Here is a 14,624-nt window from a genome sequence, read left to right as displayed (position 1 = left end):
CCTTTTGTTGTTTCGCTCGCCATGTTGAATCCGTTGAGGACTCAAAAGGCGTGTACGATTTGGTCAAGCAGTCCGAGCTGCTATACCACCCTCGACCTGATAATGTTAGCCGATCTACCTGGATCCACAAGTAAATGTTTAATTTGAAATGTATTTACGAGAAAAGAGATTACCGGTGCATCGTTGTGAGGGTGAGACAAGGTCTCGATGTCCTCATCGCTGAATGTGAGGGCATCCTCGAGTATGTAATCTCGAGTTCGCTTTTCTCTGGTGATGGATATTTTTGTTCTTCTCATCATAGGCTCCTGTGGGGCATCGATGCCTCCCAATATCATGTGGATGACATGTTGTGGCTCATTCGTTTCGTTCTTTTTGTCTGCCTCTCTCTCTCGGAACTAATTTTTTTCCCCGTCGCTAAGGAATTCTTAGAGGTGACCTTTAATGAGTAGTGTGGCTACTTTCTCTTGGAGTTGGTGGCAATCCTCGGTCCTGTGGCCCTGCATGTTGTTAAATTAACAAACTAAGTTATGATTTCTTTGCGAAGGATCTGATTGCATAGGCTTGGGCTACCTGGCATCTCTAATTTTACTGATGGCGAACATGATGTCTGATACATCTACATTAAAGTTGTACTCCGACAAGCAAGGTGCCTCCGTTAGCCCGTGTTCCTGTCAAATCCGGCTCTGTTGACAAGTCCTTGAGGGTTCTGGCCTCGGTCCATCCTTCTATCATTGCGGGGTATGTTGTGCCTCGGGGTGTTTCTCCTGTCTTCAGTATATGGCTGGTACCTTTCTTTGTTCGGTTTTGGCTCCTTCGCTACAAGCCTGCTTAGGTATACCGAGCCCGATGGGTCCCTAGTTGGTCATCTTTGACCCTGATTTTCGATTGATATTGGTTGTGAATGTTCGACCAGGTCACGATGAGATATTCAACCAGATTCTCCTTCAGTTGCTTCGAAGCCATCGAGCTTCATTCATTCAGACCTTGAGTGAAGTCCTGCACTGCCCAGTCATCGGAGACTGGTGGTAACTCCATTCGTTCCATTTGAAAATGAGATATGAACTCCCGCAACATCTCATTCTCCCTCTATTTGATCTTGAAGACGTCGGATTTCTTCGTTGCTACTTTGATGGTACCGGCATGTGCCTTTATGAAAAAATCTGCCGGCACAACAAATGAGTCTATAGAGTTAGGATCTAGGTTGTGATACCACATTATGTCCCCTTTCGACAGTGTTTCCCCGAACTTCTTTAGCAAGACGGACTCGATCTCATCGTTCTTTAGGTCATTGCCCTTCACTGCACAAGTGTAAACAGTAACGTGCTCATTGGGGTCTGAGGTTCCATTGTATTTCAGAAGGTCTGGCATTCTGAACTTCTTTTGAATGGGTTTTGGAGTAGCTTCCTCTAGGAATGGCCTTTGTATGAACTTTTTCGAATCTATACCTTTCAGGATCGGGGGTGCGCCCGGAATTTGGTAGACCCTGGAGTTGTAGGTCTCGAACTTTTTGTTGCTGGCTTCTCTCTTCTTCTCGCCCGATTCAATCCTCTTTGTGAGGTTCTTGAGCATCTTTACAATGGAGGGGTCGGCCATCGATCCGTTGTTGCTTGATTTCTCCGGTACCTGCTCGGCTGAGGGAGCCGTCCCTGACGCTACCGTGCTGGGAGTTTTGTGGTGACTTTGCAGCTAGCTGTTGTGCCTGCAACAATTTAAAAATAGCGTGAAGTCTAACCTCCCATTCTTTCCTAGCTGGGGTTTTCTGAGCTTCTTGTTGGTTTCCTTGGTGCACGCTTTTGTTAGTGTGGGAGCTTACATCGACGTGTTAAGCATCGGGTGAGATCGCGTCCATGAGAATCGGTTTTGGTGCGTTCTCAGAGTTTTGGGGTGGTTTACCAACACCTGGAACATCCACATCATTTTCTCCGTGGTTCTCAAGATTGTTGTTCACAGAGTCAAAATCTTTTACCTGAAATCAAAGATCTTGTGCAAGAAAAAGTCTGAAAGATAACTTGCGTTATTTAGTTAAACCAGCAAGAAAATAATCACTATTATTTTAGCTCCACGGTGGGCGCCAAACTGTTTACCGTGAAAATGGTAATAACAATTAAATTTGATTTAATGGTTCTAAAAATACGTGATCTATTTTTATGCTAGTTCTTAGGCAGTTAATGCTATGTGAAGTACTTGGAATCAAGAAAAGAACTTAAAAACGAGATGTTAACCAAACCGAATCACTGTCAATCAAGGCCTCGAGCTTGCCTCTTTGAGGGCCTTGAGGTTTAGTCTGAAGCTCGACTGGGAGCTATCGAGGGTGGTCGATGGAGACTAACAGTTATAAATAAATCAATGACGGCTCTTTATGGCCAATAATAAGCAATAAATGATGAACAATAAATAGAACACAATAGATATAAGCAATAAATGGAGTAATGAGATCAAGTGAATATGTTAGAGAGCAGAGAGAATGTTCTTGTGTATTTAGTATTGGGCAACAGATATTTACAAAATGACAAGTATCCCCTTTATATAAGAGGGGGAATCCCTACATAGTACAAGTGCATTTATTACAAAGATATGGGGATGGGACAACTAGTTAATGCCATGATACAGGCTCAGTCTAGCCTGACAGACTTTGTCGGCTCTAGCTTCACGCCTTGGGAACTCCCTACTTTCTTTTCGTAACCGTCGGTCTCCTACTGCCCCGAGGTCGGGCGTCGATGGCCCCCGAGGGATGAAACTCGACCGTGGTCTCGAGCCTTCAAGACGTACCTACGAGGTGTCGTAACGATGGAAAATCGGACCCTCCGATTTTACCATATACAACATCCAATCATAAAATATAACTTGGAGAATATAAATTACAGAGTATTCCAAATTTTTAGATTTTATGATTGCAAATATTTCACATAAATTTTTTAATAAACCTACAGTGTATAGTCTGCCCATTGGTGGTCTATATTCCATTGTAAATGTAAGCCAATAGAATTCCATTGTAAAGAATTGAGAACTGTATATCAATCATAAGTTGGAAGGGCATAGGGGTGGTTCATCGATTTTTAGTTATTTGTTAGTGTAAAGTAGTAATTTAGTTACGCTAATACGAATATGACAGTTGTTTGTGAATAACTTAAAGCTGTACTTATTCATCAACTTGCAAACTTTGAATTGGATAAAATGGATTAGTATTACGTATCAATAATATCGGTAATAACCTAAGTCAGTAATTGATCAACACAACTTTTATTATATAGCCGTTGACCATTATTACAACATAATGTTAAGGTAATATATGCAGCTTGAAGACTAATTACCTATTATAATCATACTAAACATCACTTAATATCAATACATGCTGATAATATAGCGCAATATTCGTTATACAATATTCATCTACTTGGAGGTATTACTTGTTGACAACTCTTCACTGGCCAACAATCTTATACCTAGAGGTCTTGCTTCTTGAGTTGTTACATGTAGAATAACCAACTCTAAATGGTATGAAATACACCATCAATTATAGTTGTCACGACCCAAACCGATAGGCCCCAACGGTCACCCGGTACTTTACTCAATCGAGTATCAACGTAACGTATCTTTCTTGTTACATCTTCATATACATGTGACATACGGGCCTAATAGGCCAACATAATCATTTATAATTCAAATCATAGGCCGACAAGGCCGTACAATCTTTTACGTACACGGCATATGTCTACAAGCCTCTAAGAGTACATAAATGTCATAATGGTTGGGATAGAGTCCCGCCATACCAAACAATACATGTCTAAATCATACTAACCAAACAAGCAACTCCAAAGCAAATGGAGCGCGCCAACATCTTCTGCTGAGCTGATAGCCTACTTGGAGGGCTCTCAACCTGTCTATTATAACCTTCAGGCATGAAACACAATGTCCAAATAAAAGGGACGTCAATATGAAATAATGTACTGAGTATGTAAGGCAGTATACTGAAAGCTGAAACTGAACTGATAATATAATAACTGCAAGTAGCTGGAAGTCAAAGATAATCTGAAGATATGCTTACCTGCTGATACTGACTCAACTCTCTCAATATAGTAAGTAAAATAGCTGTCCGACCCTATAAGGCTCGGTATATATATAACTACTCAGCCATAGTAGGCTCGCTCATAGGCGCTCGGTCATACTAGGCTCTGTATCTCGACTAACTAGGCTCACTCATAAGCGCTCGGTCACAGTAGGCTAGGTGTATATATAACTGCTCTGTCGTAGTAGGCTCGCTCATAGGTGCTCGGCCATACTAGGCTCTGATACCACTCAGTATAACATACTCCAATGTGACACCCAAATGGGAGAGCATCATTGCAACAAAATGATTAAATATATATCATCTGGTTAGCCTCTGGAAAATTGGTTAAGCTGAAATCTAAGCCATATGATGACAACTTCAAATCTGTTGGACAATTGGTGAAAGCATACTATAAAAATAACACTGCTACAGTGTCCAATTTTTATTGACAAATTGGGTCAGTGCAACTAGAACTAAACAAACTTGTTAAATTTTGTTACTGAAACTCATAAAGTGAATTAGTTGTTCTTTCTCATTCAACCTGTCTTTTATCACTATATTTCTGTGTAATTCCAATCTAAATTTAATGTATACTATGATATAACCTAGGATGAAATATTTCAGTTGTTTCTATTAAAAAGTGTGTGCTAGAATATAGCATATGAGAAAATATTTAACATCGTACACATAATTGAACAAAATCAAAATATACGTAAATTTTGGGATATGAATTTTTCTTTATGCCTCGTTATCAAACTTGTGTAATGATGAGATCATGCCAAATGAAAGAAGAGCTTAGCCTTAACATACCGTTTCTTGAATTATTTGAACGAATCTGCTTATGCAAAATATGAACGAAATTACATTTGAATTCCTTGAAATCTTGGACGAATTGTTCTGCTTTGAACGTTTTTGATCTTAAAGAATGGATTTAAACATAAATTGGCTTCTGTTCCTAGCTTTTGAAATTTCTATCAAAATTTCCTGAAGGTTAAATTTGTTTGGACAAAATGGCTTGAAATGAAGCCTTAGTTGTTTGAAATTAAAAGTTTCTGCTTTCAACGTCCTTGGCTTTTAATGCCAAAGCCAAATTCTTGTTTTGAAGTCTTTTCAAGGCATTTCTACTAAATGCTATGGATAAGAGATAAGACTTAAGTTATGACTATATTAGCCGTCTGGCAAAATGAATACTTAGAAGCTTGTAGACATATGTCGTGTACGTGAAAGATTGTACGGCCTTGTCGGCATATGTTTTGAATTATAAATGGTTACGTTGGCCTATTAGGCCTGCATGTCATATGTATATGAAGATGTAATAAGAAAGATACGTTATGTTGGTACTCGGTTGAGTAAGGTACCGGGTGCCCGTAGCGGCCCATCGGTTTGGGTCGTGATACTTTTGTTGATAAATATTGATTATCCATTGATTTTTTACACATAGTTTATGTTAATTTGAAGTGAAATTTGGGGATTTTAGACCATGGTATGGGAGAGTTAGATTTGGTGATTTGAGGGTTGATTTGTGGAACGCCTATGAGCGAGCCTACTACGACAGAGCAATTATATATATACCGAGCCTACTGTGGCCAAGCGCTTATGAGCGAGCCCAGTTGGTCGAGATACAAAGCCTAGTATGGCCAAGCGCCAATGAGCGAGCCTACTACAACATAGCAGTTATATATATACTAAGCCTTATAGAGCAGGACAACTATTTTACTTACTATATTGAGAGAGTTGAGTCAGTATCAGCAGGTAAGCATATCTTCTGATTATCTTTTACTTCCATCTACTTGTAGTTATTATATTATCAGTTCAGTTTCAGCTTTCAGTATATTGACTTACATACTCAGCACATTATTTCATATTGACGTCCCTTTTGTCTGGACGCTGTGTTTCATGCCTGAAGGTTCTGATAGACAGGTCGAGAGCCCTCCAAGTAGGCTATCAGCTCAGCAGAAGATGTTGGCGTGCTCCATTTGCTTCGGAGTTGCTTGTTTGGTTAGTATGATTTAGACATGTATTGTTTCGTATGGCGGGACTCTGTCCTGACCTTTATGACATTTATATACTCTTAGAGGCTTGTAGACATATGTCGTGTACGTAAAAGATTGTACGGCCTTGTCGGCCTATGTTTTGAATTATAAATGATTATGTTGGCCTATTAGGCCCGTATGTCACATATATATGAAAATGTAATAAGAAAGATACATTACGTTGATACTCGATTAAGTAAGGTACCGGGTGACCGTTGCGGCCCATCGGTTTGGGTTGTGACAACTATAATTGGCGGTGTATTTCATACCATTTAGAGTTGGTTATTCTACATGTAACAACTCAAGAATCAAGACCTCTAAGTATAAGATTGTTGGCCAGTGAAGTGTTGTCAACAAGTAATACCTCTAAGTAGATGAATATTGTATAACGAATATTGCGCTATATTATCAGCATGTATTGATATTAATTGATGTTTAGTATGATTATAATAGGTAATTAGTCTTCAAGCTGCATATATTACCTTAACATTATGTTGTAATAATGGTCAACGACTATATAATAAAAGTTGTGTTGATCAATTACTGACTTAGGTTATTACCGATATGATTGATACGTAATACTAATCCATTTTATCCAATTCAAAGTTTGCAAGTTGATGAATAAGTACAGCTTTAAGTTATTCACAAACAACTGTCATATTCGTATTAGCATAACTAAATTACTACTTTACACTAACAAATAACTAAAAATAGATGAACCACCCCTATGCCCTTCCAACTTATGATTGATATACAGTTCTCAATTCTTTACAATGGAATTCTATTGGCTTACATTTACAATGGAATATAGACCACCATTGGGTAGACTATACACTGTAGGTTTATTAAAATTTTTATGTGAAATATTTGCAATCATAAAATCTAAAAATTTGGAATACTCTGTAATTTATATTCTCCAAGTTATATTTTATGATTGGATGTTGTATATGGTAAAATCGGAGGGTCCGATTTTCAATCGTTAGGATACCTCGTAGGCACTTCTTGAAGGCTCGAGACCACGATCGAGTTTCATCTCTCGGGGGCCATCGACGCTCGACCTCGGGGCAGTAGGAGACCGACAGTTACGAAAAGAAAGTAGGGAGTTCCCAAGGCGTGAAGCTAGAGCCGACAAAGTCTGTCAGGCTAGACTGAGCCTGTATCATGGCATTAACTAGTTGTCCCATCTCCATATCTTTGTAATAAATGCACTTGTACTAAGTAGGGATTCCCCATCTTATATATAGGGGATCTTTGTCATTTTGTAAATATCTGTTGCCTAATATTAAATACACAAGAACATTTTCTCTGCTCTGTAACATATTCACTTGATCTCATTACTCCATTTATTGCTTATATCTATTGTGTTCTATTTATTGTTCATCATTTATTGCTTATTATTGGCCATAAAGAGCCGTCATTGATTTATTTATAACTGTTAGTCTCCATCGACCACCGTCGATAGCTCCCAGTCGAGCTTCAGACTAAACCCCAAGGCCCTCGAAAAGGCAAGCTCGAGGCCCTGATTGACAGCGATTTGGTTTGGTTAACATCTCATTTCTAAGTTCTTTTCTTGATTCTTAGTCTTTTACATAACATCTACTGCTTAGCAACTAGCATAAAAATAGATCATGTATTTTTAGAACCATTAAATCAAATTTAATTGTTATTACCATTTTCACGGTAAACAGTTTGGCACCCACCGTGGAGCTAAAATAATAGTGATTATTTTCTTGCTGGTTTAACTAAATAACACAGTATATTGCCTTACATACTCAGTACATTATTTCATACTGACGTCCCTTTTGTTTGGGTCGGAAACCTGATCCAGGGGGATTTCGATAGGCTCGTGGGGGTGGATAGGAATTTTGTGGAGCTGGGTACTGAGAGAGTGATGTACAATTTTTGGAGTTCCGTGGAGAGAAGTGGCATTGGGAAGGATCATTTGGTGCATCAGGATATCCATGGGGACGATGTCGAGGCTGGAAGTGTTGATCGGGAAAGCCCGTGGGATCATCTTTTCTGTTTCTCTTTCTTCCACCCAAGCTTACTGGGATGTTCTGAATGTCTTTCGAACAACTCATGATTTTGCCTTACTTGATTCCCTCTTCTACTAGCTCCCCCATATTTAACACATCTTTGTAAGACATTCCCAAGGCCGGGATCAAATGACTAAAGTAGGTGGGCCCCTAGGCCTGTAGGAAAAGCTCAACCATTTCTTCTTCACCAATCGGGGTATTGACTCGAGCAACTTGCTCCCTCCACCTGAGCCCAAATTCTCTAAAGCTTTCCTCCGGCTTCTTTTCCATTTTAGATAGGGAGGAGCAGTCTGGGGTAACACCTGATCTGTATTGAAAGTATCGAACAAAATCTTGAGCCATGTCACCCAATGTAGGGCACTTACCAATATCTTGACGATTATGCCATTCCAATGCTGGCCCAGTCAGGTTCTCACTGAAGTACGTCATCAACAAATCATCTTTCTCACCAACACATCTCATTTTATTTCAATAATCCCTCAAATGAGCCACCGGATCCCCACACCCATCATACAAGTTAAACTTTGGCACTTTAAACCCCACAGGCAGACGAACGTCGCGGGACATAGACAATTCTTTGTAGGACATGCTGCCCTGATCTTCCCTTCCTTGTTTGTTCTTCGAGGATCGTACTATGCCTTTCAGCTTCCTGGGTATCCCCTCTTTCCTTTCTCTTCCTGTGAACCTTTCATTTTCAACATGCAACTTATCCCGAGGGCTCTGTTTGTATGAGTTGGGAACTTTGTGGGCAACCTCTGAGGGGTAATATCGGGCATCGTGAGCTTTGAGTGGGTGTTCATTGTTGGGGATGGTGGAAAAGACAGGAGGGCAATTTTTAGGAAAGGTAATTAGAAGATGAGTGACAGAGCTACTAGGGTGGTTGGGAAAGCCATGGTAAGTGGGTGAATCTGGAGAGTGTAGGGGATCATCTGGAACTGTGACCGGTGTTTGGGTAAGGGTAACAATTAGGAAGCTAGGTGGTGGCGGGGGTGGTGCCCTCCCAGTCATCCAAGCCTGATACATGTCCGTCATGTGTTGTCTTAACATCCTCACCTCTTCAACCAACCCCTTATCCTGTTCAACCAACTGTTTTCGGGCACCGGTATCAACCAACTCAGTTATGTTGTTGTCTGCCATTGCCTTTTGACTTTGTGTTGTGGAGAAGAGTTAACACTTTAAAAACCACAAACCAACCACCCTTCTGCTATGAATATAACAAAATGAAACCATCACGTTAGCGTTAGGGCATTTAACATAAGATAATCTCACTTCATGTGCAATGCACCTAGCCACAGTTATCGGTTCTAAAATGACTTCGAGGGTACAAAGGTCAGTTGGCATCATCCCAATTCATTCATTTCAGCCTCTCTTTTCTTTGTTTTTCTAGCACTTCTTAGCTCGCTCATTTTCCTTCCCCTTTTTCTTTCCGATTATCGCTCTTTTTCTTCCTTCTCATTTCTCACATCCCATGACTTCACCTTTTTTTTTCTCTTTTTCCGTATCCCTTTTTTCCTTTCTTTTAACAGTAAAAAAAGTGATTCGATCGAACCCTATGTAGGTTGCCTACGTATCATAACCCCACATGAATCAGATCTTTGCGTAGTTCTGGTAGATCGAGAATCAAGTAGACAAACTAACATTTTGATTTTCTTTTATTTTCTTTTGTTTTCTTTTTTTTCCTTTCTTTTTTAAAACAGATACTCTATGAGAAATTATCAAGGAAAAACCCTAAAAGAGAAAAATATTTTTTGATTTTTTTTTATGAAGGAAATCTAAGGAATAAACCACAGAAAAACATTTTGAATCTTCATTTGATATCCTGACGCATGATTTCGAAGCAAGCAATGAAAATGATAAAACATAATATTTTTTTATTTCAATTTTGATTGCCTAAAGGAAAAATTCCAATGATAAGCAAAAGAATAAAATTCTCTCTCTTTTTATGAATTTTGGTCCTAATATACTAAAGTGAACATAAAAATAAGTCATTTTAAGTCCTAGATATTAATTGCCTAAAGGAAAAACAACCTCAAAAAGTTTCTTTTTTTTTTATTTCTAGAATTAGTATTCTAAAGAAAATTTATAACGGAAATAAAAAATGGGACTTAGCTTTAAGATTTTTGGGTTACAACACATTTTCACACATAAAGCAGAAAATACAATAACAAAATACTTGACATTACTGTACAAAACTAGAATGTAAAAGACGACATAAAAAACATAAAAATAAAATAAAAATAACAAATATAAAAATCTCCTTAAGCAACTCCTGAACGCAATCCTGACCGGATGGTCACGGGGTGTCTGTCATGCTCAAACTTCGGTAAATAAATCCACACCTGTATAAGAAAACCTAAACCAACACTATGTGAGACAATAACATTCCTTAAGACACATGCAAGACATGATTTAGGCTAGTTTTGCAAAATAGCTTATTTGGCTAAAAGGTGGCTAGAAGTGCAAAATTTGGCCAAGACCCCGCAAAGCCAAGAACCTAAGATTTACTAGGAAGACCGAACGTATGCACCATTTTCAGAAGACTCAGATGGGTGGCATGAGAAGACAGTTATATACAATTCCAACAATATTAAAGCGATAAACAGATAGCATTTAGCACAAAAGGCTCACATAATACAGCAATATCAACAATAAATAAAGCCAAGTAAAAATCATGTTAACAGGCTCGAATTCTTGAACCCTGAACCAGAGATGCTGGGTTCGATCCCCAGCAGAGTCGCCAGAGCTGTCACACCTCCTTTTTTCCTACACCCCATAAAGGGTATAAATATAAGGGAGTTTTTCCAATTAAAGGACAATCGAAACGGGATTGTTTATTTATTTAAAAATCAGAGTCGCCACTTGGGATATTTATGGTGTCCCAAGTCACCGGTTTAATCCCGAATCAAGGAAAACTGACTCTATTTACGGTCTGCGAACACAGAAATCCGGGTAAGGAATTTTGTTAACCCGGGAGAAGGTGTTAGGCACTTCGGAGTTCCGTGGTTCTAGCACGGTCGCTTTGATCATACTTGGCTTATTAAAATTATTTAATTACTGATTTTTAGAGCCTATGTGAATTTAACTTTTACCGCTTTTAAAATTAAGAAAATTATCTTGAAATGGGTCACGCGTACGTGTACCCATTTGTTTGGTGCGTCAAAAATCATGTCAGGCGAACGTGTCCACAATTAAGAACGCTTTGTTATTATTAAGAAGAGTTTGGCCGAAGTTGCGCGAACGCATACTCCGATTTATTTTCTAGGGAATCATAACTATGTCAAGCGAACGAGTCCACAACCACGATGGTAGATTTAGTCTCCCATAGAACATTTTCTATCATGTTTATAATTTATTCAACTTTTAAAACCAAACCAACTATTATCTTGTTCAAGTCATTGGAGTCTTTAATCTAACAAACTAATTCAAAGAACCATTCAAGCGACATTACAAAACAAACAACTTCAAACAAAAGAACAGTCAAGTCTCATTAGAGAATTCAACAAATGAACTAATTTTCGAAAGCAAGCATAGATTAATGAACCATGTATTTCACTCAAAGGTTCAGGGGCAGATTCAACAAAATTCCAATGTATACTAGTTTGACTAACGAATCACAGTCGTCCAAATACCACAAAAATCAAGTAAAGAAAGCTTTAAACTAAACCTTATATTAATTGGAACAAATTCTGAATAAACTAATCACTATTTATACCTTTTTTCTCAATATGATAATATATTTTACTTATTCATTTTTAACTTTTCAACGTCCAAAGTTAACGTACCACTTATTTGCCACAGTGCCATACATACTAGGAAAATTGACTCCTAAAATTCTTTGATATCATGTGGAAACTTCTTTTCATTTGAGGCCACCGTAAGTCACTAATTGGAATTTTTCACAATAATTAAAGTATTATTATAACGTATTGAAAACGTACCAAACAGAAACAATGTTTATTGTTTCGTCACTGCCGCTGACGGTAGGGCACTACACCATTTCCATTTTTGTCACCTCTCTCCTACAACTAATGGACTTCCAAGAAGAGACCAAATAGAATTGTCGAATTCTAATACGGAGCCGTGAAGCTCCCCGGAGACCTCAGGCTACGACCTCTGACGAACCCGGAACTCGCCCGAAAACTTAAATCACACCAAAACTCGCCGCGACCCAGATGTCTCGCCTTTCATTTCGTTTCTAGCTTTTACGTTGTGTATTCTGTTTCTTTTTCCAAACTTCCAGAAACCTGTCCATCTATGTCCGTGTGTGCGTGTGTTTGGGTGTTGGAAGGATAGCAAAGTGAGGGAGAGAGAAATGGGAACAAGGTGAGAACAATAGTCGCCGGTGGAGCTGGTTAACGTTGGTTGTTGTTGGTTTTGTTTTTGAGAGGGGGGGGGGTCTTGTATGTAACAGCTGATAGCTGCTGCTCTTGTTTCTGGTCTAGGGTTTTAGGCTGAGCTTCATGAAGAAGAAGCTCATGAAGTCTGGTTGTTTGATGTCCAGCCGCGTTCGGAAATCGTTACTCCAACGAGTTGGTGGAGCTCGTTTTTCCCGGCGAGTTTCCGGCCATGGCTGCTGGTTTACCAGACTCCGCCAGAGGTGGGGCTGTGTCGTTTGGACTGAACGACGTCGGCAGCATGGTTGAGTAAGGGAGGTGGTCGTTGGTACGTGTGTGCGTTTTCAGGCGAGTTCGTCGGAGAAGGAGATTAAGAGGAGCAGCAGCCGGAGCCCGGACTGAACAACCTAAAGCTGCGCTGTTGAAGAAGAAAAAGGAATATGGGTGCTTGGAGAAGATGATCTGAGAGAGTGGGGTCCTATGCGCAGCTTTCAGCTTCTTCGTCCTTCTTTTCCCCGTTTTTTCTTTTCTCTTTTCTTCCTTTTTATATTGTAGGTTTTTTGGTAGGGTTTTTAGGTTAAGGGGTATGGACCTAGGAACTATGAGCTTGGCAATTGTGGGCTAGGTCCAATATTAAGCCTAAAAGTGGGTTGCTCGAACCCAAGTTCTATTCTTTCGCTGCGAACGAGATTAAAAATACGGGCCCATTTATTAATTATTATTACTACTATTCAAATAATTATTAAAACAAAACTAACCATTAAAACAAATCTATTTTTGGTATTTTCAAATATCATATTAAAATAAAAATACGATACTATTTTTGTATATTTTGATTTTTTTTTAGATTAAAAATGACTACAAAACATTAATGAACCTATTTTTGTAAATTTTTATTTTCTTGTAATAAAATAGAGTAAAAGAGTCAAACATTACTTAAAATATCTATATTATGCCTAAATTAAATATTTACGCGCTAAAATATGAAAAATCTTGGGGAGGGTCAAAAATCACATGTCTACAGTATTACGCCGGGTTTTGGCTATTGTATACACACTGAGCTGTAAAAATTTCTCTTTATATACGTTGTTGAGTTTTGAGATTTTTAAATTATTGTTTTAGTCACTTCCACATGTTTGTTAGGCTTACCTAGTCTTAGAGGCTAGGTGACGTCGCGACATCCTATGGAGGGAAATTGGGGTCGTGAAAGTACTAGACACTTGGTCCATCAATAAACTAGCTACTTGGTTGCATAATAGACTCAAAATCGTATCTAATAACTTCATCAAATATCACATTACATTAGTAGATCATTACATGATCAAAAAGACTTCCAACAAAATGAACTTAGAATAATTAAATTATTCCTACTAACAATAAACTAATGTAACTTCTCATTTCATCATCGAAGCTACCACGAATCCGACAACAACGCACAAGAGCATAAACCACTTATTTATACTCATTTCATTCATCTTAACCATCCCTCCAACATAATCCTTTAAATAAATATGCCCTGCCTCCAATTCAATCCTTCAACCATTATCATCTTCCTCATGAACATCCTTTGCTAAAATATTTTCCAGTTCAACCACCTTTAGCCGCAAAATATTTTTTTTACGATTCAAAGAGTCCTTTTCATATTTCAAACTATTGATAAGCCTAGAGATCCTTGGGTCTAGAAGATCATCATCCGATTCCCAAAATCGACATCTTTTACCTTATCGATTGAAATCGAAAAATACTTTATCACAAAAATCGAAACCCTAAAATTACAAAGGGATAGAATTATGAGATTTATCTTATCTTAGGTTGCGAAAATTTTGAGAATTGCCTATCAACATTAAACGGAGTTATAGCTGTTAACTAAATGGCAACAATGTCGCAGTGACAACTCTTTCTCAACCCAAACGATACACTCGATCTTTGACTCATTTTCTTCAATTGTTTGAGTATTATTTTTCGGAAGTAAAAATTGGGCTTGAAATATGACCAATTTTTTTTGAGATGGTCGGTCAAATGGATAGGTTTAAATGAGTCAAAAACAATTTGGTTAGGGATAGACCACGTGGATATTTTTTAATTCATTAACAACACGAGTTGTCTTCCATCAACCACTAGTCACTGATAAACTCCTTTAATGGTCTATAAACCCTGAACCCTAACCTAAAAA

The 14,624-nt window shown here is 38.5% G+C and overlaps 1 long non-coding RNA gene across 1 annotated transcript; it reads right to left on the bottom strand.

Annotated features, from left to right (window-relative positions):
- Positions 1 to 10,202: 10,202 nt before the first annotated feature.
- LOC142170696 (uncharacterized) lies at positions 10,203 to 13,479 on the bottom strand. Its single transcript, XR_012700075.1, has 2 exons — positions 12,056 to 13,479; positions 10,203 to 10,470 (listed from the first exon to the last, which is right to left on the bottom strand). It is a non-coding gene; the product is annotated as an uncharacterized LOC142170696 (long non-coding RNA).
- Between the last annotated feature and the right edge of the window lie 1,145 nt (positions 13,480 to 14,624).

The sequence above is a fragment of the Nicotiana tabacum genome, chromosome 16 (genome assembly GCF_000715075.1).
Source record: "Nicotiana tabacum cultivar K326 chromosome 16, ASM71507v2, whole genome shotgun sequence".
NCBI classification, from domain to species: domain Eukaryota; kingdom Viridiplantae; phylum Streptophyta; class Magnoliopsida; order Solanales; family Solanaceae; genus Nicotiana; species Nicotiana tabacum.
This window is presented reverse-complemented; position numbering and strand designations above follow the sequence as displayed.